The sequence below is a fragment of the Aquarana catesbeiana genome, linkage group LG13 (assembly GCF_042186555.1).
Source record: "Aquarana catesbeiana isolate 2022-GZ linkage group LG13, ASM4218655v1, whole genome shotgun sequence".
NCBI classification, from domain to species: domain Eukaryota; kingdom Metazoa; phylum Chordata; class Amphibia; order Anura; family Ranidae; genus Aquarana; species Aquarana catesbeiana.
In genome coordinates this window covers 216,550,525-216,576,266 of record NC_133336.1, presented here as the reverse complement: position 1 = coordinate 216,576,266, position 25,742 = coordinate 216,550,525, and positions in this window count along the sequence as shown.

Sequence of the window (25,742 nt, the reverse complement as noted above, 5' to 3'; positions counted from 1 at the left end):
AGGCTGTGTAATCTGATCTCTCCTGATCTTCACACCTGTCCCTGATAGGAGAGAGGGGGGAGGAGTCACAGTGCAGGCTGTGTAATCCGATCTCTCCTGCTCCTCAGAGCTGTCCCTGATAGGAGAGAGGGGGAGGAGTCACAGTGCAGGCTGTGTAATCTGATCTCTCCTGCTCCTCAGACCTGTCCCTGATAAGAGAGAGGGGGAGGAGTCACAGTGCAGGCTGTGTAATCTGATCTCTCCTGCTCCTCAGACCTATTCCTGATAGAAGAGAGGGGGAGGAATCACAGTGCAGGCTGTGTAATCTGATCTCTCCTGATCTTCAGACTTGTCCCTGATAGGAGAGAGGGGGAAGAGTCACAGTGCAGGCTGTGTAATCTGATCTCCCTTACTCCTCAGACCTGTCCCTGATAGGAGAGAGGGCGAGGAGTCACAGTGCAGGCTGTGTAATCTGATCTCTCCTGCTCCTTAGACCTGTCCCTGATAGGAGAGAGGGGGAGGAGTCACAGTGCAGGCTGTGTAATCTGATCTCTCCTGATCTTCAGACCTGTCGGATAGGAGAGAGGGGGCGGAGACACAGTGCAGGCTATGAAATCTGATCTCTTCCGCTCCTCAGACCTGTCCCTGATAGGAGAGAGGGGGTGGAGTCACAGTGCAGGCTGTGTAATCTGATCTCTCCTGATCTTCAGACTTGTCCCTGATAGGAGAGAGGGGGAAGAGTCACAGTGCAGGCTGTGTAATCTGATCTCTCCTGCTCCTCAGACCTTTCCCTGATAGATGAGAGGGGGAGGAGTCACAGTGCAGGCTGTGTAATCTGATCTCTCCTGCTCCTTAGACCTGTCCCTGATAGGAGAGAGGGGGAGGAGTCACAGTGCAGGCTGTGTAATCTGATCTCTCCTGATCTTCAGACCTGTCGGATAGGAGAGAGTGGGCGGAGACACAGTGCAGGCTGTGAAATCTGATCTCTTCCGCTCCTCAGACCTGTCCCTGATAGGAGAGAGGGGGTGGAGTCACAGTGCAGGCTGTGTAATCTGATCTCTCCTGATCTTCAGACTAGTCCCTGATAGGAGAGAGGGGAGGAGTCACAGTGCAGGCTGTGTAATCTGATCTCTCCTGATTTTCAGACCTGTCCCTGATAGAAAAGTGGGGGAGGAGTCACAGTGCAGGCTGTGTAATCTGATCTCTCCTGCTCCTTAGACCTGTCCCTGATAGGAGAGAGGGGTGGAGTCACAGTGCAGGCTGTGTAATCTGATCTCTCCTGCTCCTCAGACCTGTCATTGATAGGAGAGAGGGGGAGGAGTCACAGTGCAGGCTGTGTAATCTGATCTCTCCTGATCTTCAGACCTGTCGGATAGGAGAGAGGGGGCAGAGTCACAGTGCAGGCTGTGTAATCTGATCTCTCTTGCTCCTCAGACCTGTCCCTGATAGGATAGAGGGGGAGGAGTCACAGTGCAGGCTGTGTAATCTGATCTCTCCTGATCTTCGGACCTTTCCCTGATAGGAGAGAGGGGGAGGAGTCACAGTGTAGGCTGTGTAATCTGATCTCTCCCCCTCCTCAGACCTGTCCCTGATAGGAGAGAGTCAAGGAGTCACAGTGCAGTCTGTGTAATCTGATCTCTCCTGATCTTCAGACCTGTCGGATAGGAAAGAGGGGGCGGATTCACAGTGCAGGCTGTGTAATCTGATCTCTCTTGCTCCTCAGACCTGTCCCTGATAGGAGAGAGGGGGAGGAGTCACAGTGCAGGCTGTTTAAGCTGATCTCTCCTGATCCTCAGACCTGTCCCTTATAGGAGAGAGGGGGAGGAGTCACAGTGCAGGCTGTGTAATCTGATCTCTCTTGCTCCTCAGACCTGTCCCTGATAGGAGATAGGGGAGGAGTCACAGTGCAGGCTGTGTAATCTGATCTCTCTTGCTCCTCAGACCTCTCCCTGATAAGAGAGAGGGGGAGGAGTCACAGTGCAGGTTGTGTAATCTGATCTCTCTTGATCTTCAGAGCTCTGCCTGATAGGAGAGAGGGGGAGGAGTCACAGTGCAGGCTGTGCAATCTGATCTCTCCTGCTCCTTAGACCTGTCCCTGATAGGAGAGAGGGGGAGGAGTCACAGTGCAGGCTGTGTAATCTGATCTCTCCTGATCTTCAGACCTTTCCCTGATAGGAGAAAGGGGGAAGAGTCACAGTGCAGGCTGTGTAATCTGATCTCTCCTGCTCCTCAGACCTTTCCCTGATAGGAGAGAGGGGGAGGAGTCACACTGCAGGCTGTGTAATCTGTTCTCTCCTGATTTTCAGACCTGTCCCTGATGGAAAAGTGGGGGAGGAGTCACAGTGCAGGCTGTGTAATCTGATCTCTCCTGCTCCTTAGACCTGTCCCTGATAGGAGAGAGGGGAGGAGTCACACTGCAGGCTGTGTAATCTGATCTCTCCTGCTCCTCAGACCTTTCCCTGATAGGAGAGAGTGGGAGGAGTCACAGTGCAGGCTGTGTAATCTGATCTCTCCTGCTCCTTAGACCTGTCCCTGATAGGAGAGAGGAGGAGGAGTCACAGTGCAGGCTGTGTAATCTGATCTCTCCTGCTCCTTAGACCTCTCCCTGATAGAAGAGTGGGGGCGGAGTCACAGTGCAGGCTGTGTAATCTGATCTCTCCTGATCTTCAGACCTGTCCGATAGAAGAGAGGGGGTGAAGTCACAGTGCAGGCTGTGTAATCTGATCTCCCTTACTCCTCAGACCTGTCCCTGATAGCAGAGAGGGGTGGAGTCACAGTGCAGGCTGTGTAATCTGATCTCTTCTGATCCTCAGACCTGTCACTGATAGAAGAGAGGGGGAGGAGTCACAGTGCAGGCTGTGTAATCTGATCTCTCTTGCTCCTTAGACCTGTCCCTGATAGGAGAGAGGGGAGGAGTCACAGTGCAGGCTGTGTAATCTGATCTCTCCTGATTTTCAGACCTGTCCCTGATAGAAAAGTGGGGGAGGAGTCACAGTGCAGGTTGTGTAATCTGATCTCTCCTGCTCCTTAGACCTGTCCCTGATAGGAGAGAGGGGTGGAGTCACAGTGCAGGCTGTGTAATCTGATCTCTCCTGCTCCTCAGACCTGTCACTGATAGGAGAGAGGGGGAGGAGTCACAGTGCAGGCTGTGTAATCTGATCTCTCCTGATCTTCAGACCTGTCGGATAGGAGAGAGGGGGCGGAGTCACAGTGCAGGCTGTGTAATCTGATCTCTCTTGCTCCTCAGACCTGTCCCTGATAGGATAGAGGGGGAGGAGTCACAGTGCAGGCTGTGTAATCTGATCTCTCCTGATCTTCAGACCTGTCGGATAGGAGAGAGGGGGCAGAGTCACAGTGCAGGCTGTGTAATCTGATCTCTCTTGCTCCTCAGACCTGTCCCTGATAGGATAGAGGGGGAGGAGTCACAGTGCAGGCTGTGTAATCTGATCTCTCCCCCTCCTCAGACCTGTCCCTGATAGGAGAGAGTCAAGGAGTCACAGTGCAGGCTGTGTAATCTGATCTCTCCTGATCTTCAGACCTGTCGGATAGGAAAGAGGGGCGGATTCACAGTGCAGGCTGTGTAATCTGATCTCTCTTGCTCCTCAGACCTGTCCCTGATAGGAGAGAGGGGGAGGAGTCACAGTGCAGGCTGTTTAATCTGATCTCTCCTGATCCTCAGACCTGTCCCTTATAGGAGAGAGGGGGAGGAGTCACAGTGCAGTTTGTGTAATCTGATCTCTCTTGATCTTCAGAGCTCTCCCTGATATAAGAGTGGGTGAGGAGTCACAGTGCAGGCTGTGTAATCTGATCTCTCCTGATCTTCAGACCTCTCCCTGATAGGAGAGAGGGGGAGGAGTCACAGTGCAGGCTGTGAAATCTGATCTCTTCCGCTCCTCAGACCTCTCCCTGATAGGAGAGAGTCAAGGAGTCACAGTGCAGGCTGTGTAATCTGATCTCTCCTGATCTTCAGACTTGTCCGATAGGAGAGAGGGGGTGGAGTCACAGTGCAGGCTGTGTAATCTGATCTCTTCTGATCCTCAGACCTGTCACTGATAGAAGAGAGGGGAGGAGTTACAGTGCAGGCTGTGTAATCTGATCTCTCCTGATTTTCAGACCTGTCCCTGATAGAAAAGTGGGGGAGGAGTCACAGTGCAGGCTGTGTAATCTGATCTCTCCTGCTCCTTAGACCTGTCCCTGATAGGAGAGAGGGGAGGAGTCACAGTGCAGGCTGTGTAATCTGATCTCTCCTGATTTTCAGACCTGTCCCTGATAGAAAAGTGGGGGAAGAGTGACAGTGCAGGCTGTGTAATCTGATCTCTCCTGCTCCTCAGACCTGTCCCTGATAGGAGAGAGGGTGAGGAGTCATAGTGCAGGCTGTGTAATCTGATCTCTCCTGCTCCTCAGACCTTTCCCTGATAGGAGAGAGGGGGAGGAGTCACAGTGCAGGCTGTGTAATCTGATCTCTCCTGCTCCTTAGACCTGTCCCTGATAGGAGAGAGGGGGCGGAGACACAGTGCAGGCTGTGAAATCTGATCTCTTCCGCTCCTCAGACCTGTCCCTGATAGGAGAGAGGGGGTGGAGTCACAGTGCAGGCTGTGTAATCTGATCTCTCCTGATCTTCAGACTAGTCCCTGATAGGAGAGAGGGGAGGAGTCACAGTGCAGGCTGTGTAATCTGATCTCTCCTGATTTTCAGACCTGTCCCTGGTAGAAAAGTGGGGGAGGAGTCACAGTGCAGGCTGTGTAATCTGATCTCTCCTGCTCCTTAGACCTGTCCCTGATAGGAGAGAGGGGTGGAGTCACAGTGCAGGCTGTGTAATCTGATCTCTCCTGCTCCTCAGAACTGTCACTGATAGGAGAGAGGGGGAGGAGTCACAGTGCAGGCTGTGTAATCTGATCTCTCCTGATCTTCAGACCTGTCGGATAGGAGAGAGGGGGCAGAGTCACAGTGCAGGCTGTGTAATCTGATCTCTCTTTCTCCTCAGACCTGTCCCTGATAGGATAGAGGGGGAGGAGTCACAGTGCAGGCTGTGTAATCTGATCTCTCCTGATCTTCAGACCTGTCCCTGATAGGAGAGAGGGGGAGGAGTCACAGTGCAGGCTGTGTAATCTGATCTCTCCTGATCTTCAGACCTGTCCCTGATAGGAGAGAGGGGGAGGAGTCACAGTGCAGGCTGTTTAATCTGATCTCTCCTGATCCTCAGACCTGTCCCTTATAGGAGAGAGGGGGAGGAGTCACAGTGCAGGCTGTGTAATCTGATCTCTCTTGCTCCTCAGACCTGTCCCTGATAGGAGAGAGGGGGAGGAGTCACAGTGCAGGCTGTGTAATCTGATCTCTCTTGCTCCTCAGACCTGTCCCTGATAGGAGAGAGGGGGAGGAGTCACAGTGCAGGCTGTTTAATCTGATCTCTCCTGATCCTCAGACCTGTCCCTTATAGGAGAGAGGGGGAGGAGTCACAGTGCAGGCGGTGTAATCTGATCTCTCTTGCTCCTCAGACCTGTCCCTGATAGGAGAGAGGGGGAGGAGTCACAGTGCAGGCTGTGTAATCTGATCTCTCTTGCTCCTCAGACCTGTCCCTGATAGGAGAGAGGGGGAGGAGTCACAGTGCAGGCTGTGTAATCTGATCTCTCCTGATCTTCAGACCTCTCCCTGATAGGAGAGAGGGGGAGGAGTCACAGTGCAGGCTGTGCAATCTGATCTCTCCTGCTCCTTAGACCTGTCCCTGATAGGAGAGAGGGGGAGGAGTCACAGTGCAGGCTATGTAATCTGATCTCTCCTAATCTTCAGACTAGTCCCTGATAGGAGAGAATCAAGGAGTCACAGTGCAGGCTGTGTAATCTGATCTCTCCTGATCTTCAGACCTGTCCAATAGGAGAGAGGGGTGGCGTCCCAGTGCAGGCTGTGTAATCTGATCTCTCCTGATCTTCACACCTGTCCCTGATAGGAGAGAGGGGGGAGGAGTCACAGTGCAGGCTGTGTAATCCGATCTCTCCTGCTCCTCAGAGCTGTCCCTGATAGGAGAGAGGGGGAGGAGTCACAGTGCAGGCTGTGTAATCTGATCTCTCCTGCTCCTCAGAACTGTCCCTGATAAGAGAGAGGGGGAGGAGTCACAGTGCAGGCTGTGTAATCTGATCTCTCCTGCTCCTCAGACCTATTCCTGATAGAAGAGAGGGGGAGGAATCACAGTGCAGGCTGTGTAATCTGATCTCTCCTGATCTTCAGACTTGTCCCTGATAGGAGAGAGGGGGAAGAGTCACAGTGCAGGCTGTGTAATCTGATCTCCCTTACTCCTCAGACCTGTCCCTGATAGGAGAGAGGGCGAGGAGTCACAGTGCAGGCTGTGTAATCTGATCTCTCCTGCTCCTTAGACCTGTCCCTGATAGGAGAGAGGGGGAGGAGTCACAGTGCAGGCTGTGTAATCTGATCTCTCCTGATCTTCAGACCTGTCGGATAGGAGAGAGGGGGCGGAGACACAGTGCAGGCTATGAAATCTGATCTCTTCCGCTCCTCAGACCTGTCCCTGATAGGAGAGAGGGGGTGGAGTCACAGTGCAGGCTGTGTAATCTGATCTCTCCTGATCTTCAGACTTGTCCCTGATAGGAGAGAGGGGGAAGAGTCACAGTGCAGGCTGTGTAATCTGATCTCTCCTGCTCCTCAGACCTTTCCCTGATAGATGAGAGGGGGAGGAGTCACAGTGCAGGCTGTGTAATCTGATCTCTCCTGCTCCTTAGACCTGTCCCTGATAGGAGAGAGGGGGAGGAGTCACAGTGCAGGCTGTGTAATCTGATCTCTCCTGATCTTCAGACCTGTCGGATAGGAGAGAGTGGGCGGAGACACAGTGCAGGCTGTGAAATCTGATCTCTTCCGCTCCTCAGACCTGTCCCTGATAGGAGAGAGGGGGTGGAGTCACAGTGCAGGCTGTGTAATCTGATCTCTCCTGATCTTCAGACTAGTCCCTGATAGGAGAGAGGGGAGGAGTCACAGTGCAGGCTGTGTAATCTGATCTCTCCTGATTTTCAGACCTGTCCCTGATAGAAAAGTGGGGGAGGAGTCACAGTGCAGGCTGTGTAATCTGATCTCTCCTGCTCCTTAGACCTGTCCCTGATAGGAGAGAGGGGTGGAGTCACAGTGCAGGCTGTGTAATCTGATCTCTCCTGCTCCTCAGACCTGTCATTGATAGGAGAGAGGGGGAGGAGTCACAGTGCAGGCTGTGTAATCTGATCTCTCCTGATCTTCAGACCTGTCGGATAGGAGAGAGGGGGCAGAGTCACAGTGCAGGCTGTGTAATCTGATCTCTCTTGCTCCTCAGACCTGTCCCTGATAGGATAGAGGGGGAGGAGTCACAGTGCAGGCTGTGTAATCTGATCTCTCCTGATCTTCGGACCTTTCCCTGATAGGAGAGAGGGGGAGGAGTCACAGTGTAGGCTGTGTAATCTGATCTCTCCCCCTCCTCAGACCTGTCCCTGATAGGAGAGAGTCAAGGAGTCACAGTGCAGTCTGTGTAATCTGATCTCTCCTGATCTTCAGACCTGTCGGATAGGAAAGAGGGGGCGGATTCACAGTGCAGGCTGTGTAATCTGATCTCTCTTGCTCCTCAGACCTGTCCCTGATAGGAGAGAGGGGGAGGAGTCACAGTGCAGGCTGTTTAAGCTGATCTCTCCTGATCCTCAGACCTGTCCCTTATAGGAGAGAGGGGGAGGAGTCACAGTGCAGGCTGTGTAATCTGATCTCTCTTGCTCCTCAGACCTGTCCCTGATAGGAGAGAGGGGAGGAGTCACAGTGCAGGCTGTGTAATCTGATCTCTCTTGCTCCTCAGACCTCTCCCTGATAAGAGAGAGGGGGAGGAGTCACAGTGCAGGTTGTGTAATCTGATCTCTCTTGATCTTCAGAGCTCTGCCTGATAGGAGAGAGGGGGAGGAGTCACAGTGCAGGCTGTGCAATCTGATCTCTCCTGCTCCTTAGACCTGTCCCTGATAGGAGAGAGGGGGAGGAGTCACAGTGCAGGCTGTGTAATCTGATCTCTCCTGATCTTCAGACCTTTCCCTGATAGGAGAAAGGGGGAAGAGTCACAGTGCAGGCTGTGTAATCTGATCTCTCCTGCTCCTCAGACCTTTCCCTGATAGGAGAGAGGGGGAGGAGTCACACTGCAGGCTGTGTAATCTGTTCTCTCCTGATTTTCAGACCTGTCCCTGATGGAAAAGTGGGGGAGGAGTCACAGTGCAGGCTGTGTAATCTGATCTCTCCTGCTCCTTAGACCTGTCCCTGATAGGAGAGAGGGGAGGAGTCACACTGCAGGCTGTGTAATCTGATCTCTCCTGCTCCTCAGACCTTTCCCTGATAGGAGAGAGTGGGAGGAGTCACAGTGCAGGCTGTGTAATCTGATCTCTCCTGCTCCTTAGACCTGTCCCTGATAGGAGAGAGGAGGAGGAGTCACAGTGCAGGCTGTGTAATCTGATCTCTCCTGCTCCTTAGACCTCTCCCTGATAGAAGAGTGGGGGCGGAGTCACAGTGCAGGCTGTGTAATCTGATCTCTCCTGATCTTCAGACCTGTCCGATAGAAGAGAGGGGGTGAAGTCACAGTGCAGGCTGTGTAATCTGATCTCCCTTACTCCTCAGACCTGTCCCTGATAGGAGAGAGGGGTGGAGTCACAGTGCAGGCTGTGTAATCTGATCTCTTCTGATCCTCAGACCTGTCACTGATAGAAGAGAGGGGGAGGAGTCACAGTGCAGGCTGTGTAATCTGATCTCTCTTGCTCCTTAGACCTGTCCCTGATAGGAGAGAGGGGAGGAGTCACAGTGCAGGCTGTGTAATCTGATCTCTCCTGATTTTCAGACCTGTCCCTGATAGAAAAGTGGGGGAGGAGTCACAGTGCAGGTTGTGTAATCTGATCTCTCCTGCTCCTTAGACCTGTCCCTGATAGGAGAGAGGGGTGGAGTCACAGTGCAGGCTGTGTAATCTGATCTCTCCTGCTCCTCAGACCTGTCACTGATAGGAGAGAGGGGGAGGAGTCACAGTGCAGGCTGTGTAATCTGATCTCTCCTGATCTTCAGACCTGTCGGATAGGAGAGAGGGGGCGGAGTCACAGTGCAGGCTGTGTAATCTGATCTCTCTTGCTCCTCAGACCTGTCCCTGATAGGATAGAGGGGGAGGAGTCACAGTGCAGGCTGTGTAATCTGATCTCTCCTGATCTTCAGACCTGTCGGATAGGAGAGAGGGGGCAGAGTCACAGTGCAGGCTGTGTAATCTGATCTCTCTTGCTCCTCAGACCTGTCCCTGATAGGATAGAGGGGGAGGAGTCACAGTGCAGGCTGTGTAATCTGATCTCTCCCCCTCCTCAGACCTGTCCCTGATAGGAGAGAGTCAAGGAGTCACAGTGCAGGCTGTGTAATCTGATCTCTCCTGATCTTCAGACCTGTCGGATAGGAAAGAGGGGCGGATTCACAGTGCAGGCTGTGTAATCTGATCTCTCTTGCTCCTCAGACCTGTCCCTGATAGGAGAGAGGGGGAGGAGTCACAGTGCAGGCTGTTTAATCTGATCTCTCCTGATCCTCAGACCTGTCCCTTATAGGAGAGAGGGGGAGGAGTCACAGTGCAGTTTGTGTAATCTGATCTCTCTTGATCTTCAGAGCTCTCCCTGATATAAGAGTGGGTGAGGAGTCACAGTGCAGGCTGTGTAATCTGATCTCTCCTGATCTTCAGACCTCTCCCTGATAGGAGAGAGGGGGAGGAGTCACAGTGCAGGCTGTGAAATCTGATCTCTTCCGCTCCTCAGACCTCTCCCTGATAGGAGAGAGTCAAGGAGTCACAGTGCAGGCTGTGTAATCTGATCTCTCCTGATCTTCAGACTTGTCCGATAGGAGAGAGGGGGTGGAGTCACAGTGCAGGCTGTGTAATCTGATCTCTTCTGATCCTCAGACCTGTCACTGATAGAAGAGAGGGGAGGAGTTACAGTGCAGGCTGTGTAATCTGATCTCTCCTGATTTTCAGACCTGTCCCTGATAGAAAAGTGGGGGAGGAGTCACAGTGCAGGCTGTGTAATCTGATCTCTCCTGCTCCTTAGACCTGTCCCTGATAGGAGAGAGGGGAGGAGTCACAGTGCAGGCTGTGTAATCTGATCTCTCCTGATTTTCAGACCTGTCCCTGATAGAAAAGTGGGGGAAGAGTGACAGTGCAGGCTGTGTAATCTGATCTCTCCTGCTCCTCAGACCTGTCCCTGATAGGAGAGAGGGTGAGGAGTCATAGTGCAGGCTGTGTAATCTGATCTCTCCTGCTCCTCAGACCTTTCCCTGATAGGAGAGAGGGGGAGGAGTCACAGTGCAGGCTGTGTAATCTGATCTCTCCTGCTCCTTAGACCTGTCCCTGATAGGAGAGAGGGGGCGGAGACACAGTGCAGGCTGTGAAATCTGATCTCTTCCGCTCCTCAGACCTGTCCCTGATAGGAGAGAGGGGGTGGAGTCACAGTGCAGGCTGTGTAATCTGATCTCTCCTGATCTTCAGACTAGTCCCTGATAGGAGAGAGGGGAGGAGTCACAGTGCAGGCTGTGTAATCTGATCTCTCCTGATTTTCAGACCTGTCCCTGATAGAAAAGTGGGGGAGGAGTCACAGTGCAGGCTGTGTAATCTGATCTCTCCTGCTCCTTAGACCTGTCCCTGATAGGAGAGAGGGGTGGAGTCACAGTGCAGGCTGTGTAATCTGATCTCTCCTGCTCCTCAGAACTGTCACTGATAGGAGAGAGGGGGAGGAGTCACAGTGCAGGCTGTGTAATCTGATCTCTCCTGATCTTCAGACCTGTCGGATAGGAGAGAGGGGGCAGAGTCACAGTGCAGGCTGTGTAATCTGATCTCTCTTTCTCCTCAGACCTGTCCCTGATAGGATAGAGGGGGAGGAGTCACAGTGCAGGCTGTGTAATCTGATCTCTCCTGATCTTCAGACCTGTCCCTGATAGGAGAGAGGGGGAGGAGTCACAGTGCAGGCTGTGTAATCTGATCTCTCCTGATCTTCAGACCTGTCCCTGATAGGAGAGAGGGGGAGGAGTCACAGTGCAGGCTGTTTAATCTGATCTCTCCTGATCCTCAGACCTGTCCCTTATAGGAGAGAGGGGGAGGAGTCACAGTGCAGGCTGTGTAATCTGATCTCTCTTGCTCCTCAGACCTGTCCCTGATAGGAGAGAGGGGGAGGAGTCACAGTGCAGGCTGTGTAATCTGATCTCTCTTGCTCCTCAGACCTGTCCCTGATAGGAGAGAGGGGGAGGAGTCACAGTGCAGGCTGTTTAATCTGATCTCTCCTGATCCTCAGACCTGTCCCTTATAGGAGAGAGGGGGAGGAGTCACAGTGCAGGCGGTGTAATCTGATCTCTCTTGCTCCTCAGACCTGTCCCTGATAGGAGAGAGGGGGAGGAGTCACAGTGCAGGCTGTGTAATCTGATCTCTCTTGCTCCTCAGACCTGTCCCTGATAGGAGAGAGGGGGAGGAGTCACAGTGCAGGCTGTGTAATCTGATCTCTCCTGATCTTCAGACCTCTCCCTGATAGGAGAGAGGGGGAGGAGTCACAGTGCAGGCTGTGCAATCTGATCTCTCCTGCTCCTTAGACCTGTCCCTGATAGGAGAGAGGGGGAGGAGTCACAGTGCAGGCTATGTAATCTGATCTCTCCTAATCTTCAGACTAGTCCCTGATAGGAGAGAATCAAGGAGTCACAGTGCAGGCTGTGTAATCTGATCTCTCCTGATCTTCAGACCTGTCCAATAGGAGAGAGGGGTGGCGTCCCAGTGCAGGCTGTGTAATCTGATCTCTCCTGATCTTCACACCTGTCCCTGATAGGAGAGAGGGGGGAGGAGTCACAGTGCAGGCTGTGTAATCCGATCTCTCCTGCTCCTCAGAGCTGTCCCTGATAGGAGAGAGGGGGAGGAGTCACAGTGCAGGCTGTGTAATCTGATCTCTCCTGCTCCTCAGACCTGTCCCTGATAAGAGAGAGGGGGAGGAGTCACAGTGCAGGCTGTGTAATCTGATCTCTCCTGCTCCTCAGACCTATTCCTGATAGAAGAGAGGGGGAGGAATCACAGTGCAGGCTGTGTAATCTGATCTCTCCTGATCTTCAGACTTGTCCCTGATAGGAGAGAGGGGGAAGAGTCACAGTGCAGGCTGTGTAATCTGATCTCCCTTACTCCTCAGACCTGTCCCTGATAGGAGAGAGGGCGAGGAGTCACAGTGCAGGCTGTGTAATCTGATCTCTCCTGCTCCTTAGACCTGTCCCTGATAGGAGAGAGGGGGAGGAGTCACAGTGCAGGCTGTGTAATCTGATCTCTCCTGATCTTCAGACCTGTCGGATAGGAGAGAGGGGGCGGAGACACAGTGCAGGCTATGAAATCTGATCTCTTCCGCTCCTCAGACCTGTCCCTGATAGGAGAGAGGGGGTGGAGTCACAGTGCAGGCTGTGTAATCTGATCTCTCCTGATCTTCAGACTTGTCCCTGATAGGAGAGAGGGGGAAGAGTCACAGTGCAGGCTGTGTAATCTGATCTCTCCTGCTCCTCAGACCTTTCCCTGATAGATGAGAGGGGGAGGAGTCACAGTGCAGGCTGTGTAATCTGATCTCTCCTGCTCCTTAGACCTGTCCCTGATAGGAGAGAGGGGGAGGAGTCACAGTGCAGGCTGTGTAATCTGATCTCTCCTGATCTTCAGACCTGTCGGATAGGAGAGAGTGGGCGGAGACACAGTGCAGGCTGTGAAATCTGATCTCTTCCGCTCCTCAGACCTGTCCCTGATAGGAGAGAGGGGGTGGAGTCACAGTGCAGGCTGTGTAATCTGATCTCTCCTGATCTTCAGACTAGTCCCTGATAGGAGAGAGGGGAGGAGTCACAGTGCAGGCTGTGTAATCTGATCTCTCCTGATTTTCAGACCTGTCCCTGATAGAAAAGTGGGGGAGGAGTCACAGTGCAGGCTGTGTAATCTGATCTCTCCTGCTCCTTAGACCTGTCCCTGATAGGAGAGAGGGGTGGAGTCACAGTGCAGGCTGTGTAATCTGATCTCTCCTGCTCCTCAGACCTGTCATTGATAGGAGAGAGGGGGAGGAGTCACAGTGCAGGCTGTGTAATCTGATCTCTCCTGATCTTCAGACCTGTCGGATAGGAGAGAGGGGGCAGAGTCACAGTGCAGGCTGTGTAATCTGATCTCTCTTGCTCCTCAGACCTGTCCCTGATAGGATAGAGGGGGAGGAGTCACAGTGCAGGCTGTGTAATCTGATCTCTCCTGATCTTCGGACCTTTCCCTGATAGGAGAGAGGGGGAGGAGTCACAGTGTAGGCTGTGTAATCTGATCTCTCCCCCTCCTCAGACCTGTCCCTGATAGGAGAGAGTCAAGGAGTCACAGTGCAGTCTGTGTAATCTGATCTCTCCTGATCTTCAGACCTGTCGGATAGGAAAGAGGGGGCGGATTCACAGTGCAGGCTGTGTAATCTGATCTCTCTTGCTCCTCAGACCTGTCCCTGATAGGAGAGAGGGGGAGGAGTCACAGTGCAGGCTGTTTAAGCTGATCTCTCCTGATCCTCAGACCTGTCCCTTATAGGAGAGAGGGGGAGGAGTCACAGTGCAGGCTGTGTAATCTGATCTCTCTTGCTCCTCAGACCTGTCCCTGATAGGAGAGAGGGGAGGAGTCACAGTGCAGGCTGTGTAATCTGATCTCTCTTGCTCCTCAGACCTCTCCCTGATAAGAGAGAGGGGGAGGAGTCACAGTGCAGGTTGTGTAATCTGATCTCTCTTGATCTTCAGAGCTCTGCCTGATAGGAGAGAGGGGGAGGAGTCACAGTGCAGGCTGTGCAATCTGATCTCTCCTGCTCCTTAGACCTGTCCCTGATAGGAGAGAGGGGGAGGAGTCACAGTGCAGGCTGTGTAATCTGATCTCTCCTGATCTTCAGACCTTTCCCTGATAGGAGAAAGGGGGAGGAGTCACAGTGCAGGCTGTGTAATCTGATCTCTCCTGCTCCTCAGACCTTTCCCTGATAGGAGAGAGGGGGAGGAGTCACACTGCAGGCTGTGTAATCTGTTCTCTCCTGATTTTCAGACCTGTCCCTGATGGAAAAGTGGGGGAGGAGTCACAGTGCAGGCTGTGTAATCTGATCTCTCCTGCTCCTTAGACCTGTCCCTGATAGGAGAGAGGGGAGGAGTCACACTGCAGGCTGTGTAATCTGATCTCTCCTGCTCCTCAGACCTTTCCCTGATAGGAGAGAGTGGGAGGAGTCACAGTGCAGGCTGTGTAATCTGATCTCTCCTGCTCCTTAGACCTGTCCCTGATAGGAGAGAGGAGGAGGAGTCACAGTGCAGGCTGTGTAATCTGATCTCTCCTGCTCCTTAGACCTCTCCCTGATAGAAGAGTGGGGGCGGAGTCACAGTGCAGGCTGTGTAATCTGATCTCTCCTGATCTTCAGACCTGTCCGATAGAAGAGAGGGGGTGAAGTCACAGTGCAGGCTGTGTAATCTGATCTCCCTTACTCCTCAGACCTGTCCCTGATAGGAGAGAGGGGTGGAGTCACAGTGCAGGCTGTGTAATCTGATCTCTTCTGATCCTCAGACCTGTCACTGATAGAAGAGAGGGGGAGGAGTCACAGTGCAGGCTGTGTAATCTGATCTCTCTTGCTCCTTAGACCTGTCCCTGATAGGAGAGAGGGGAGGAGTCACAGTGCAGGCTGTGTAATCTGATCTCTCCTGATTTTCAGACCTGTCCCTGATAGAAAAGTGGGGGAGGAGTCACAGTGCAGGTTGTGTAATCTGATCTCTCCTGCTCCTTAGACCTGTCCCTGATAGGAGAGAGGGGTGGAGTCACAGTGCAGGCTGTGTAATCTGATCTCTCCTGCTCCTCAGACCTGTCACTGATAGGAGAGAGGGGGAGGAGTCACAGTGCAGGCTGTGTAATCTGATCTCTCCTGATCTTCAGACCTGTCGGATAGGAGAGAGGGGGCGGAGTCACAGTGCAGGCTGTGTAATCTGATCTCTCTTGCTCCTCAGACCTGTCCCTGATAGGATAGAGGGGGAGGAGTCACAGTGCAGGCTGTGTAATCTGATCTCTCCTGATCTTCAGACCTGTCGGATAGGAGAGAGGGGGCAGAGTCACAGTGCAGGCTGTGTAATCTGATCTCTCTTGCTCCTCAGACCTGTCCCTGATAGGATAGAGGGGGAGGAGTCACAGTGCAGGCTGTGTAATCTGATCTCTCCCCCTCCTCAGACCTGTCCCTGATAGGAGAGAGTCAAGGAGTCACAGTGCAGGCTGTGTAATCTGATCTCTCCTGATCTTCAGACCTGTCGGATAGGAAAGAGGGGCGGATTCACAGTGCAGGCTGTGTAATCTGATCTCTCTTGCTCCTCAGACCTGTCCCTGATAGGAGAGAGGGGGAGGAGTCACAGTGCAGGCTGTTTAATCTGATCTCTCCTGATCCTCAGACCTGTCCCTTATAGGAGAGAGGGGGAGGAGTCACAGTGCAGTTTGTGTAATCTGATCTCTCTTGATCTTCAGAGCTCTCCCTGATATAAGAGTGGGTGAGGAGTCACAGTGCAGGCTGTGTAATCTGATCTCTCCTGATCTTCAGACCTCTCCCTGATAGGAGAGAGGGGGAGGAGTCACAGTGCAGGCTGTGAAATCTGATCTCTTCCGCTCCTCAGACCTCTCCCTGATAGGAGAGAGTCAAGGAGTCACAGTGCAGGCTGTGTAATCTGATCTCTCCTGATCTTCAGACTTGTCCGATAGGAGAGAGGGGGTGGAGTCACAGTGCAGGCTGTGTAATCTGATCTCTTCTGATCCTCAGACCTGTCACTGATAGAAGAGAGGGGAGGAGTTACAGTGCAGGCTGTGTAATCTGATCTCTCCTGATTTTCAGACCTGTCCCTGATAGAAAAGTGGGGGAGGAGTCACAGTGCAGGCTGTGTAATCTGATCTCTCCTGCTCCTTAGACCTGTCCCTGATAGGAGAGAGGGGAGGAGTCACAGTGCAGGCTGTGTAATCTGATCTCTCCTGATTTTCAGACCTGTCCCTGATAGAAAAGTGGGGGAGGAGTCACAGTGCAGGCTGTGTAATCTGATCTCTCCTGCTCCTTAGACCTGTCCCTAATAGGAGAGAGGGGTGTAGTCACAGTGCAGGCTGTGTAATCTGATCTCTCCTGATCTTCAGACCTGTCACTGATAGGAGAGAGGGGGAGGAGTCACAGTGCAGGCTGTGTAATCTGATCTCTCCTGATCTTCAGACCTGTCGGATAGGAGAGAGGGGGCGGAGTCACAGTGCAGGCTGTGTAATCTGATCTCTCTTGCTCCTCAGACCTGTCCCTGATAGGATAGAGGGGGAGGAGTCACAGTGCAGGCTGTGTAATCTGATCTCTCCTGCTCCTTAGACCTGTCCCTGATAGGAGAGAGGGGAGGAGTCACAGTGCAGGCTGTGTAATCTGATCTCTCCTGATTTTCAGACCTGTCCCTGATAGAAAAGTGGGGGAGGAGTCACAGTGCAGGCTGTGTAATCTGATCTCTCCTGCTCCTTAGACCTGTCCCTGATAGGAGAGAGGGGTGGAGTCACAGTGCAGGCTGTGTAATCTGATCTCTCCTGATCTTCAGACCTGTCACTGATAGGAGAGAGGGGGAGGAGTCACAGTGCAGGCTGTGTAATCTGATCTCTCCTGATCTTCAGACCTGTCGGATAGGAGAGAGGGGGCGGAGTCACAGTGCAGGCTGTGTAATCTGATCTCTCTTGCTCCTCAGACCTCTCCCTGATAGGATAGAGGGGGAGGAGTCACAGTGCAGGCTGTGTAATCTGATCTCTCCTGCTCCTCATACCTGTCCCTGATAGGAGAGAGTCACGGAGTCACAGTGCAGGCTGTGTAATCTGATCTCTCCTGATCTTCAGACTTGTCGGATAGGAGAGAGGGGGCGGATTCACAGTGCAGGCTGTTTAATCTGATCTCTCCTGATCTTCAGACCTGTCCGATAGGAGAGAGGGGGTGGAGTCACAGTGCAGGCTGTGTAATCTGATCTCCCTTACTCCTCAGACCTGTCCCTGATAGGAGAGAGGGGTGGAGTCACAGTGCAGGCTGTGTAATCTGATCTCTTCTGATCCTCAGACCTGTCACTGATAGAAGAGAGGGGAGGAGTTACAGTGCAGGCTGTGTAATCTGATTTTTTCTGATCTTCAGATCTCTCCCTGATAGAAGAGTGGGGGAGGAGTCAAAGTGCAGGCTGTGTAATCTGATCTCTCCTGATTTTCAGACCTGTCCCTGATAGAAAAGTGGGGGAGGAGTCACAGTGCAGGCTGTGTAATCTGATCTCTCCTGCTCCTTAGTCCTGTTCCTGATAGGAGAGAGGGGTGGAGTCACAGTGCAGGCTGTGTAATCTGATCTCTCCTGCTCCTCAGACCTGTCACTGATAGGAGAGAGGGGGAGGAGTCACAGTGCAGGCTGTGTAATCTGATCTCTCCTGATCTTCAGACCTGTCGGATAGGAGAGAGGGGGCGGAGTCACAGTGCAGGCTGTGTAATTTGATCTCTCCTGCTCCTCAGACCTGTCACTGATAGGAGAGAGTCAAAGAGTCCCAGTGCAGGCTGTGTAATCTGATCTCTCCTGATCTTCAGACCTTTCCCTGATAGGAGAGAGGGGGAGGAGTCACAGTGCAGGCTGTGTAATCTGATCTCTCCTGCTACTCAGACCTGTCCCTGATAGGAGAGAGTCAAGGAGTCACAGTGCAGGCTGTGTAATCTGATCTCTCCTGATCTTCAGACCTTTCCCTGATAGGAGAGAGGGGGAGGAGTCACAGTGCAGGCTGTGTAATCTGATCTCTCCTGCTACTCAGACCTGTCCCTGATAGGAGAGAGTCAAAGAGTCCCAGTGCAGGCTGTGTAATCTGATCTCTCCTGATCTTCAGACCTTTCCCTGATAGGAGAGAGGGGGAGGAGTCACAGTGCAGGCTGTGTAATCTGATCTCTCCTGCTCCTCAGACCTGTCCCTGATAGGAGAGAGTCAAGGAGTCACAGTGCAGGCTGTGTAATCTGATCTCTCCTGATCTTCAGACCTGTCGGATAGGAAAGAGGGGGCGGATTCACAGTGCAGGCTGTGTAATCTGATCTCTCTTGCTCCTCAGACCTGTCCCTGATAGGAGAGAGTCAAGGAGTCACAGTGCAGGCTGTGTGATCTGATCTCTCCTGATCTTCAGACCTGTCGGATAGGAGAGAGGGGGCGGAGTCACAGTGCAGGCTGTGTAATCTGATCTCTCCTGATCTTCAGACCTGTCCCTTATAGGAGAGAGGGGGAGGAGTCACAGTGCAGGTTGTGTAATCTGATCTCTCTTGATCTTCAGAGCTCTCCCTGATATAAGAGTGGGTGAGGAGTCACAGTGCAGGCTGTGTAATCTGATCTCTTCTGATTTTCAGACCTCTCCCTGATAGGAGAGAGGGGGAGGAGTCACAGTGCAGGCTGTGCAATCTGATCTCTCCTGCTCCTCAGACCTGTCACTGATAGGAGAGAGGGGGAGGAGTCACAGTGCAGGCTGTGTGATCTGATCTCTCCTGATCTTCAGACCTGTCGGATAGGAGAGAGGGGGCGGAGTCACAGTGCAGGCTGTGTAATCTGATCTCTCTTGCTCCTCAGACCTGTCCCTGATAGGATAGAGGGGGAGGAGTCACAGTGCAGGCTGTGTAAACTGATCTCTCCTGCTCCTCAGACCTGTCACTGATAGGAGAGAGTCAAGGAGTCACAGTGCAGGCTGTGTAATCTGATCTCTCCTGATCTTCAGACCTTTCCCTGATAGGAGAGAGGGGGAGGAGTCACAGTGCAGGCTGTGTAATCTGATCTCTCCTGATCTTCAGACCTTTCCCTGATAGGAGAGAGGGGGTGGAGTCACAGTGCAGGCTGTGTAATCTGATCTCTCCTGATCTTCAGACCTCTCCCTGATAGGAGAGAGGGGGAGGAGTCACAGTGCAGGCTGTGCAATCTGATCTCTCCTGCTCCTCAGACCTGTCACTGATAGGAGAGAGGGGGAGGAGTCACAGTGCAGGCTGTGTGATCTGATCTCTCCTGATCTTCAGACCTGTCGGATAGGAGAGAGGGGGCGGAGTCACAGTGCAGGCTGTGTAATCTGATCTCTCTTGCTCCTCAGACCTGTCCCTGATAGGATAGAGGGGGAGGAGTCACAGTGCAGGCTGTGTAAACTGATCTCTCCTGCTCCTCAGACCTGTCACTGATAGGAGAGAGTCAAGGAGTCACAGTGCAGGCTGTGTAATCTGATCTCTCCTGATCTTCAGACCTTTCCCTGATAGGAGAGAGGGGGAGGAGTCACAGTGCAGGCTGTGTAATCTGATCTCTCCTGATCTTCAGACCTTTCCCTGATAGGAGAGAGGGGGTGGAGTCACAGTGCAGGCTGTGTAATCTGATCTCTCCTGCTCCTCAGACCTGTCCCTGATAGGAGAGAGTCAAGGAGGCACAGTGCAGGCTGTGTAATCTGATCTCTCTTGCACCTCAGACCTGTCCCTGATAGGAGAGAGGGGGAGGAGTCACAGTGCAGGCTGTTTAATCTGATCTCTCCTGATCCTCAGACCTGTCCCTTATAGGAGAGAGGGGGAGGAGTCACAGTGCAGGCTGTGTAATCTGATCTCTCCTGATCTTCAGACCTTTCCCTGATAGGAGAGAGGGGGAGGAGTCACAGTGCAGGCTGTGTAATCTGATCTCTCCTGCTCCTCAGACCTTTCCCTGATAGGAGAGAGGGCGAGGAGTCACAGTGCAGGCTGTGTAATCTGATCTCTCCTGCTCGTTAGACCTGTCCCTGATAGGAGAGAGGGGGAGGAGTCACAGTGCAGGCTGTGTAATCTGATCTCTCCTTCTCCTTAGACCTGTCACTGATAGGAGAGAGGGGAGGAGTCACAGTGCAGGTTGTGTAATCTGATCTCTCCTCATCTTCAGACCTCTCCCTGATAGAAGAGTGGGGGAGGAGTCACAGTGCAGGCTGTGTAATCTGATCTCTCCTGCTCCTCAGACCTGTCCCTGATAGGAGAGAGGGGGGGAGAATTCACAGTGCAGGCTGTGTAATCTGATCTCTCTGCTCTGTATTGGTGGGTGTATGGGAGGGTCTCAGGGGGAGGTAACGAACATAACTGAACATCTCAACCCACGCGAATAACAATTTTTATGTGTGTGGCGGGGGATGGCGCCTAGAGGAGCGATTGTGAGCGATTCCTCAGTGCGTTGCATTTTGGTAGGACGGACGGATGGCGAGGAGCTCGGCGTGACGCAGACAAGATATTACCTCCACCCTCCCCGCGCTGACTCAGCACCAGCCATGCCGGCAATGAGGTCAATGGCTTCATACCGGCTAATGGATGGGGCCCCGGGGGGCGGTTCAGCTAGGCGGGGTAATGGGCGACCGGGGACCCCGCTTCATGTTTAGCGCGGGCTCTTCTGCGTGTTTATGGACGCACCATAAGGAGAAGCGCTCCCCGGCCGCCCATAAAACCTCCCTACCACACTCTATCTTCTCTAACACGCCGCGCCGCCATTACCGTCCGCAACTCATCAAAAAGAATGGCAAGGATTCCGGATAAATCCAGAAATTTAACCTATCGCTTGCGCACTAGCTGAAATCTCACATCAGGCTGACAATCACTTCAATCCTCTGCAGGTCTTTGCCAGACAGTCTCGTGTTTCGGGCGCTGGGTGAGCGAAGCTCAGAATTCCGGCAGAAGTCAGCCGTCGCATCTCGCTGGTGTGCAGTGGTAACGTTCCTCGCCCTCACCCCCTCCCCCACCGCAGAGTTGAAAGCAAAAAAAAAAAAGAAACTGTAAATTGATAAAATCCCTAATAAACAACTTTTATTCTCCGGCAAAATGGATTCATCGATTTCAGTATGGCGGTGCGTGGGCGGGGGGCGCGCGGTGCCCGCGGGCGAGGCCGTGAGCGCAGCTGCACTTAAATGAATGGGAATTGATTGAAGTTCCCAATTCTCAAAAGATGGCAAATCAATGGCAGGGAAAAAAATGGCTTTTCTTCCCGCCGCCGCGAGATCCCTGCGTTCCGAAATTCTACCGAGCTCCCCCTCCCCCCGCAACTGAAATCAGCCCGGAACCTCCAATCGATTTATCACCACCTGGGGGTGGGGGCGCGGTGCCATTTTATCATCTAAAACCCCGCCCACCCGCCATATGTTACCCCCAATACAGGTTATCCTCCTTTCCTGCTTAGCCAATCAGATCCTCTCCATCCCAACTCTTCTCTATTAATAGATCCGATCCTCGCCGCATCTCTGATTGGCTCTCTGTTTTTGAGCCACAATTTTTTTTCGGGGGCTATCCAAAGTTTTACCATCCCCCATGGTCTCCGATCCTCGCTCCTCCTGACATGTCTGTTGGGGTCCCCCCCCCCCTTCCCCCGCAGCATATAATACGATCTGAGCCCGGGAACGTTCCATCGATACAAAATATTTCTTTATTCCGCACGTCTCGCCGATTCTCCCGCCATGAAATGCGATGAAGAGGTTTTCGGGGCTCAGATCTCGCTGGAGGTGACGACTTCCAAGGACCCCGTGCGGCCGGAGATGAAGGGCGAGGAGCGCGGTTTGATGGCAAAGTGGCATTTAGAAGTGATCTGGCTTTATCCCAAAATCCATCCAAGGCGAGTGTCAGCCCCTCCCCCTCCCCACCACGCCGAGCGCGGCCTTTCATATCCGATCAACAAAGTCAAACGTTTCGATTGAGCGCCCCTCGGGGGGGGGGGGAGAGAAGAGCGGCGAGGCTTTCAAGAGGGGCTTCTGGGATCAGAGGGGTGAGTGGGGGGCGGGGCATGGCGAGGACGTTTAGAGGACAAATCCCCAATGGGGCACCTATAGGGGGGGAGGGGAGGAGGACACCATTAAAATAAATAATAAAAAAAAAATCAATGATACAAAGTATTTTTTTTTTTCTTTTCTGTTGTTTTCCGTCTTCTTAAAGGGGAAGGAGCGAATTTTGATTTTTTTTTATAGGCGCTCATTCGCTCCCCATAGACCCCGCCCATTTCCTGTGAGGTCATCACGTTCATATGCCTCCGACTCCGTGGGGGTGTGTACTATAAGAGAGGAATGGAGTTCTATGGGGAGGGGGCGTCGCCACTGGTCACATGACGCCGTTATATCCGAACAGGGCGGAGCCAGTCGCGGGGGTTCCTCTCCGGGGACCAATCAGGGGACTGCAACCCGATTTCCCCGCCCTAGAACCGAGTGACCCCACCGCCATGTGTAGTCTCACTTCTCCTGCTGCATATCTCTAATGTAACAATAAAAAAAATATGAAAAAATAATGAAAAATAAAAGGAAATCTAAATATGTTCAGCTCTGCCCCAGTCAATGTAGTCTCACCCCTCCTGCTGCAAATCTCTGATGTGATGCTAGAAAAAGGAAATATTAAAAAAGATCAATGTACATATATTAATCTGTGTAGTCTCACCCCTCCTGCTGCAAATCTCTAATGTAAAGATAAAAAAAAAGAATAAAAATAATGAAAATAAATAATAAAGAAAAAGGATATCAAAATATATTCAGCTCTGTCCCAGTCAATGTGGTCTCACCTCTCCCGCTGCAATCTGAATTGATATGATAAGAAAAGGAAATATTAAGGTGACTTATATACAGATCCTCCGCCAGGTAATATGTGTAGGTTGATCCCTCCGTTTGTCCTGGTGTCACCAAGACAGGAAGTGACGGAAATCCAGTTGCAGTTGTCACCGGAACAGGAAGTGAGAGGGAATCTTCAATTGGGGACACTTGTTCTGGGGACACCTAAGAGGGGATTTCATGTCACTTCCTGTTGTGTCTCCGGGAATAGAAGTGAAGAGGAATCTCAGACAGCACAAAGGTGACCTCTGACCCTTCACCGCCATATTGTGACCCCTCCCCCTCCACATGAGAATGGCACTTTTATATAAAATCTTTTATTCATATTTCTCATTCTGCACCTGGTGATGACATCACTGGGCCTCTGCGTTTCTCTATGCAGTGCAGGCAGATCATGGCTGGTGGGAGGGGCCACCAGGGGGCGGTACGTTGCTTCCTGGAAACCTCAGTACTCCTCCCCAGAGCCTCCTGCATCCTGAAGCAAGCAGTGGGAGGAGTTATGCAAATATCAAAATGTCTTGATGAGTGGGCGTCAGCCTGGAGGAGTGGGTGTTCCTAGGCAGGCTGTATTTGCATGAGGACCGCCCACATGTGATCCTGAGCCTCCATGATTGGTAGAACTGAAATCCAGTTAATGAAAGGGGCGGGGCCAGGGACAGTTAGTCTGTGCCACTGAGTCTGGGGCAAGTGCCCCTTCTGCCCCCCCATTGTCCCAGCTCTGATGAAAGGGGCGGGGCCATGGACAATTAGTCTGGGGCATGTGTCCCTTCCGTCCCCCCATTGTCCCAGCTCTGATGAAAGGGGCGGGGCCAGGGACAGTTAGGTTGGGGAGGAAAGCGCTAGGTGATGCCGGATGTCCTCCAGCCAGGAAATGAGGGCGGGGCTCTATCTGACTTGCTGCAGCTTCTAATGCACATTGTGAGAAGCTCACAGTGTGCGGTGACATCAGGAGGAAGCCAGGAGAGGAGCCGGTACACCCAGAAGATGGAGATCGGACATAAAAGCGGAGGCCCAGCGGGTGTGGAGTGGGGTGAGAGCGGAGTGCCGGAATCGGGAGATGTGGAGGGCGATTATCAATCCTTCCACCCCTCCCCCGCCAGGAGAGCGATGAATCCAGCCGCTTCCATCCCCTCCTCCGACACCAGAAGGGAGCCGCCAACCCGACTTCAATTAACCGCGAGCCGCCGACCGACGCCACACCGTGAAATTAAACTTCTGATCTAATGCTGATGGAAAAATTCTCCCCGCCGACAACCTGACAACTCCGACACCCCGCCCCCCATTTCCAGAACAGACGTCCCATTATGAGGGGTTCCCACCATCCCTGTGCTGAGTTCCCGGGTCTGTACACCCGCTGTGCCCATTATGAGGGGTTCTCACCATCCCTGTGCTGAGTTTCCGGGTCTGTACACCCGATGTGCCCATTATGAGGGGTTCTCACCATCCCTGTGCTGAGTTTCCGGGTCTGTACACCCGCTGTGCCCATTATGAGGGATTCTCACCATCCCTGTGCTGAGTTCCCAGGTCTCTATGCCTACTGTGCCCATTATGAGGGGTTCCCACCATCCCTGTGCTGAGTTCCCGGGTCTGTACACCCGCTGTGCCCATTATGAGGGGTTCCCACCATCCCTGTGCTGAGTTCCCGGGTCTGTACACCCGCTGTACCCATTATAGGGGTTCTCACCATCCCTGTGCTGAGTTCCCGGGTCTGTACACCCGCTGTGCCCATTATGAGGGGTTCCCACCATCCCTGTGCTGAGTTCCCGGGTCTGTACACCCGCTGTGCCCATTATGAGGGGTTCCCACCATCCCTGTGCTGAGTTCCCGGGTCTGTACACCCGCTGTGCCCATTATGAGGGGTTCCCACCATCCCTGTACTGAGTTCCGGGGTCTGTACACCCGCTGTGCCCATTATGAGGGGTTCTCACCATCCCTGTGCTGAGTTCCCGGGTCTGTACACCCGCTGTGCCCATTATGAGGGGTTCCCACCATCCCTGTGCTGAGTTCCCGGGTCTGTACACCCGCTGTGCCCATTATGAGGGGTTCCCACCATCCCTGTACTGAGTTCCGGGGTCTGTACACCCGCTGTGCCCATTATGAGGGGTTCCCACTATCCCTGTGCTGAGTTCCCGGGTCTGTACACCCGCTGTGCCCATTATGAGGGGTTCTCACCATCCCTGTGCTGAGTTCTCGGGTCTGTACACCCGCTGTGCCCATTATGAGGGGTTCCCACCATCCCTGTGCTGAGTTCCCGGGTCTGTATACCCGCTGTGCCCATTATGAGGGGTTCTCACCATCCCTGTGCTGAGTTCCCGGGTCTGTACACCCGCTGTGCCCATTATGAGAGGTTCTCACCATCCCTGTGCTGAGTTCCTGGGTCTGTACACCTGCTGTGCCCATTATGAGGGGTTCCCACCATCCCTGTGCTGAGTTCCCGGGTCTGTACACCCGCTGTGCCCATTATGAGGGGTTCCCACCATCCCTGTGCTGAGTTCCCGGGTCTGTACACCCGCTGTGTCCATTATGAGGGGTTCCCACCATCCCTGTGCTGAGTTCTGGGGTCTGTACACCCGCTGTGCCCATTATGAGGGGTTCACACCATCCCTGTGCTGAGTTCCGGGGTCTGTACACCCGCTGTGCCCATTATGAGGGGTTCCCACCATCCCTGTGCTGAGTTCTCAGGTCTGTACACCCGCTGTGCCCATTATGAGGGGTTCTCACCATCCCTGTGCTGAGTTCCCGGGTCTGTACACCCGCTGTGCCCATTATGAGAGGTTCTCACCATCCCTGTGCTGAGTTCCCGGGTCTGTACACCCGCTGTGCCCATTATGAGGGGTTCCCACCATCCCTGTGCTGAGTTCCCGGGTCTGTACACCCGCTGTACCCATTATGAGGGGTTCTCACCATCCCTGTGCTGAGTTCCCGGGTCTGTACACCCGCTGTGCCCATTATGAGGGGTTCCCACCATCCCTGTGCTGAGTTCCCGGGTCTGTACACCCGCTGTGCCCATTATGAGGGGTTCTCACCATCCCTGTGCTGAGTTCCCGGGTCTGTACACCCGCTGTGCCCATTATGAGGGGTTCCCACCATCCCTGTGCTGAGTTCCCGGGTCTGTACACCCGCTGTGCCCATTATGAGGGGTTCCCACCATCCCTGTGCTGAGTTCC